The following is a 5,740-nucleotide window of genomic DNA, read 5'->3' as shown; positions in this document are numbered from 1 at the left end:
CATGCCAGCATGGGTCTGTTGGGTATGGCCGCACCTGAGGGGAGGCTCCACACCCGTCTCTGAGGGCTCTGGGTCTGACCAGGAGTGCTTTAGGCACTAGGACAACAGGGGGGTTAGGCATGGGCCTGTGGGTCCTGGGAGCCAGTGCAGCTGGGCAGCAGTCCCTGTGCTCCTCCCCTATATGCAAAACTGCCGGAAGTCACCACAGCAGCCACTCGCCAGTTATCCACATACTCCTCTACCAGGAGAGGTGCCACCATCAAGAAACCTGGTGTGTATATTTTAAAGATTGTATTTATTTATTTTTAGAGAGAAGGAAAGGGAGGGAGAGAGGGAGAGAAACATCAATGTGTAGTTGCCTCTGGTGCGCCCCCAACTGGGGACCTGGCCTGCAACCCAAGCATGTGTCCTGGCTGGGAAGCAAACCAGCGACCCTTTGGTTTGCAGGCTGATGCTCAGTCCACTGAACCATACCAACTAGGGCCTGTTGTGTATATTTTAAATTAAAAAATTCCTATTTCCTTTCCACTGGACTCTGTCTTCAGAGTTGCTTTTTTGTCTATGGGTGGCAAGTGGTAGGACCCCAGTAGTTGTTCAGTTACGAGATGGTACTGATGAAGTTTTTTGCCAAGGATGCCTACCTAGAGAGTTATGTCCCCAAATGTTGAGAACTACACATTGAGCTTTGTGATATACAAGCACTGGTATGGAGCTCAACATGTGGGACACTTTAGGTTCCTCTTGCCATGATAACATCCAGCCCCTCATCTATCCTGATTCAGAAGCTGTGCTCATCTGCTTTGTCATTAGCTGAACAGAAACACTGGACAATGCCCCTAAGACATGGCAAGGAGAGTCTCAGGAGTTTTTCCCCAATGCCAAGGTTCTGGTTGGCTATAAACTGGACATGCAGACCAACCTGACCACGCTGAAAGAGATGTCCAAGCAGAGGTTTATACCTATTACACTTGAGCAGGGCACTGTGCTGGCCAAGCAAGTTTGGGTTGTGTACTACATGGAGTGGTCCTCCTGGTTCTTTGAAAGCAGCATCAAGGACGTCTTCCATGTTGCCTTACTGGCCCCCCTTGGCTGTGGCCTTAGGCAGCTGCACCATACTGACTCACTCTGGAGACTGCAGTGATCTGCTCGGCTGGCAAGACAGGCAGACTAGGGTAATAATAACAAAGGCAAGATACACAAAGACTGAGCCAAGAGCTGCAACCTCATGTGAAGAGCCAGGGAAGGGCAGAGTATCAGGAGGAGCAATGAATGGCACAATTGTTCCCCTTCCTGAACCCTGGCTTCCTTATGTCCTGACTGTGGCTGGGACTTCAGAACAGGTTGAGTGAGCAATTCTCCTAGGCAAGGGACCTGGAAGCAGAAGGTGCCACCACTCCCCACATCCTCATCCCTCTCCCGTTCACAGGAAGTTGAAGGGACTAGCAGGGCAGGCATCTGGGCCAGGAGCTGGGATGGAGCAGTGGGGTTGGGGAAGCTGGCATCAAGGAGTAACCTTGGTTGAGTCTCAGTATATGAAGTGTACATTCTCTCCCTGATACCAGTCCCCATATTCTGGTCCTGGCTTCCTTCCCCAAGGAAAGCGTCTGTTTCATGACCTTCCATCTCCTCTCCTCTCACTTTTAGAGCTGTTCTCACTCATCCTAACTTTCAGGCATCATGCACTAAATTAAAAAGCAAGTTAAGAAGCGCCTCTACCCATATACCCACCAGTCATAGCTCCTCCTTCTCTCCTCTAGTCTCCAGATAAAGCCCATGTGGGATCAGTCTTGATGTGGGATCAGTATCTTAACAGGTGCAACCTTCTACTTCTTATTTCACCCTATCCTAAAGGGGGGAAACTAAAACAACAACAAACTAAACTAGAACAACAAACTAGAGCCTTGCTAAATGCCAACACTGATGACTTCTTTACTTACAGGCTGATCTTTTTTTTTTTTTTTTTTTAATAACCATTACCTTGTAACTCATACTACTGCATCACAGGCCAGGATGAACTCCTATGTGATTATTAACTGAGCCCAGTTAGCCACTCATCCTCTGGTACAATAATCAAAATTTCTGGTCTCTTATATGCATGGCTATCCTGTGGGATTATAAGTTTTTTACTTCAACCCTAACAAAACCTTTTTCTTATTTACCACATCAACTTGCCAAGATACAACACTCTTAAATTTTGTGAAATTTATGATTTATAATGCTATGAGAAAAAGGAAAAATATATGGATCGCATGTCATAATTTAATTTAACATATAAAATAAAGATAGAAATACAAACAGATGTAGATACAGAGAACAAAATTAGATTGCTTTTTTCCAATGTTACCTGTAAAACCTAAGGTACAACGTGAAGATCTAGCCTGAAGATTGTGTGACAGATATCCCATTTCTAATGATTACAGGTGTTTTTATAGCCTCATGTCAGTGCATTATAGCTGCTTATCAAATATATCCTACTACCTCCCATTACTTTTGCTTTTTATTAGTGTCTTTGTCTACACACAATTTATTACATTATCTCTTAAGGGGAATATGCTGTCTTCCTTAGGATATCCCACTTCATGTCATAATTCTCAAAATATGAAAAGGCAGGGAGTGAATATAATTTAGTTTCATAAAATATTTTGAAGTGGAAGATAATGTCTAGACTTGAGGTAACATTTGAGACAAATTTCCTTCTGAGAACACATATACCACTATATTTTAAACAAACATTTATATATGCATAAGTACACATTTTCATCTTTACAAGAACACTTAGAAGTGCGACTGTCATCTCTAGAAATACTACTCTACCATTTACTTATTTTATTTTCTCACCAGCTATCTATCCTTTCTTTCCAAAATCTTTTATAAATGCCTCCTCATTCTCTTTCCTGTGTCTAACTTTTTATTGTCTTTAACATCTCTCAATGTAAGCTCCTGGAAATATATATTTAACAGTTTAATTCCATACTTTTGATTCTCTTGTCTGATACCCATTAATAAGTTCAGCATTAAGACAAGGAGGAAAATGTGTGTTCCCTTTCTTCATATTTTGTGAATAAAGCCATTTTGGTTCACCACTTCTGGACCTGCCTGCCAATATCTAAAGCTTTCAAAATGCCATGACTCATGCTCAGATACTTTCATATTTTAAAGGTATTCAGCTTTTCTATAAGTACAGTGACCTCTTTCTTCCCCTGTTAAAACTATGCTTTAAATATCTTAATGCTTTTTAATTTATTGACAGATCTATATCTACAATAGTCTAGTTGGTTCACATTTAGGCATCTTTTCAGTTTCTGCATTGCTTTACATTACTATTGTGGCCGTATTATAATGTTCTACATTATTATTTTATTTCATAAAAAATGTAGTTCTAGCAGGTTTTACAATATTATCATTAAATTTTTCTAACATTCTTTTTCTTGTTTCAGGAAAAGCTTTTCTAGCATAATTCATAAGTCAATTTTCTATTAGGTAAAAGGCCTCATTATAAGAATGTTCATAATTGCAAATAAAATAGAGTAGACCTGGTTTCCAATTTGAGAACACAACAAAATGAGAAGACTGTTGTCCCAGGTGCAATAATCCCTGGAAAGCTCTGAGGTCATTAGTCAGTAGAGGCTTGTATTTTGCTTCTGTAAATCCAAAAGAGAAGGAAATTTAAACAACTATCCCAAATGGTTTAATCTCCTATTTTCCCCCAGTAAAATGACAAACAATATTCAGGTATTATCATCTTTTCAACTCTGCTAAGATGGAATTCATCAATTGTCCTAACTGTTTTAGATCTCAAGATGACAGAACACAACTTGTTAGTTTCAGTGGCTGAACAGAGAGGTTTTGCATGCAGTGTATAGTAAAGCAGTCAGGTCCGACCATGTGAGGACTACAGGAAAAAACTAAACAGGTTGTTCTGTTCAACATTTTTAAATACCCTCTGAGCAGAAATTGAGGGTTGTTATTGGATTCATGTTATAATGTTCTTGACTCTGTTGGAACACTGGAAGCATGATTTCTTCCTATTCAATAATAGAAGTCTAAAACATCTGATAATTATAACAAAGGTGTTTATTTCATATTTTAAAACAAGATATGTTTTCCTTGTCTGTTGAAAAAAACAAACTCTGTATTAGTTTTCTATTGTTACATAAGAAATTAGCACAAACTTGGCAGCTTTCAATAATACCAATTTATTATCTCATAGTTCTAGGGGTCAGAAGTCTTCGTGGGATCAGCCAAGTTCTTTGATTAGGGTCTCACTAGTTGAAAACAAGATTTCAGCTAGTATGGGCTCTTACATAGAGGCTTGGGAAGAATTCACTCCCAAGCTCATTCTGGTTGTTGGAAGAATTCAGTTTCTTGTAAATGTAGGGCTCTTTCATTTCTGGCTATTGGCCAGAGGACACTCTCAGCTTCTAAAAGATTACTGACATTCCTTGCCACATGCAAGAGAAAACATGCCGCTTTTAAAAGATGTATATGACTGAAGATAACATGATCTGATGTGTAGAAACCCTGAAAACTCCAGTAAAATCTGTTAGAACTTTTGAGTTCAGTAAAGTTGCAAATACAAAATCAATATCAAATTCATGATGTATATATACAGAAATAATGAAATATGTGAAAAGTTAATGAAAAAAATCCCATTTACAATAGCATCCGTAAATTAAATTAAATTTTTAGAGATAAAAATTAACCAAGACAAGTGAAAGATTTGCACAATGAAAACCAGAAAACAAATTAAAGTGATTAAATAAGACAAATGGAAAGACATCTTGTACTCATGGATTTGAAAAATTAATGTTGTTAAAATGTCTATAATGCCCAAAATAACCCACAGATTCAATGTAATCCCTACAAAAATCAAATGGTATTTCCCAAATAACCATAAAATTAATCCTAAAATTCATATAGAACCAAAAATCCTTGCATACCCAAATAATTCTTTCTCAATCTCTCCCTAATTCTATTTATATATCAGCATTAATTACATAAACTTATTGTACAAAATTATAGGACTGGAAAAGACTCTTTAAATTAACTTTCTGTTGATTAAAAAAAACACTCTAAGAATAAAAAGAGCAATAAATATTGATCAGTGCACATATGGAAGGAAAGTCCTAAGAAACAGAGATATATAATATGATAGTAACATGGCAGACCTTTAAAATTTACCCAGCAATCTCATGTATGTTATTTCATTTGACTCTTATTACAATCTATATGGTTACTATGATTTTTCCCATTTTACATGTTAAATTTCATGTGGCTTCAATTAAAAATATTCTAAGTGTAGTATGGTTAATAAATATTCTGTTGTCTTCCTCTTATAATGGTAACAATAAATCCCAACTATTGGTAAAAGAAAATAATTGTAAATATTTTTGATACTAGTATTAAATTATTATATCATTAGAACATTCCAATTTATGATTTTAAAAGAGGTGGTAATATGGTGGCTTCTTTCTACTGACATGTTAGAATTCATTTTTGGCATTATAATTAGAAAATAATATATACATTAATTTATTTATTAAAATGTGAATGTATGTTCATATGGAAAGGATAAATTATAAAAAGTGGGAAAAAAACCAAAGGGTTTAATGACCAAAATCAATGAAGAATTAACACACTAAAGGTAATTCCATAAAATATAGAAAAGTCACCGCTGTCATTCAACAGTATTGTAGAAGTTCTACTCAAAGTAATAAGATGTCTTGTTTGTTTAAAAACT

The 5,740-nt window shown here is 37.0% G+C and overlaps 1 pseudogene; it reads left to right on the top strand.

Moving 5' to 3' along the window:
* Positions 1–605: 605 nt before the first annotated feature.
* LOC129063205 (rho-related GTP-binding protein RhoN-like) lies at positions 606–1,231 on the top strand (annotated as a pseudogene).
* The last annotated feature ends 4,509 nt before the right edge of the window (positions 1,232–5,740 follow it).

The sequence above is a fragment of the Pteronotus mesoamericanus genome, unplaced genomic scaffold (assembly GCF_021234165.1).
Source record: "Pteronotus mesoamericanus isolate MK-2021 breed Mesoamerican mustached bat unplaced genomic scaffold, CSHL_Meso_final scaffold_85, whole genome shotgun sequence".
Classification (NCBI taxonomy): domain Eukaryota; kingdom Metazoa; phylum Chordata; class Mammalia; order Chiroptera; family Mormoopidae; genus Pteronotus; species Pteronotus mesoamericanus.
Note: the sequence above shows the minus strand (reverse complement) of the source record. Positions and strands in the feature narration are given on the sequence as shown.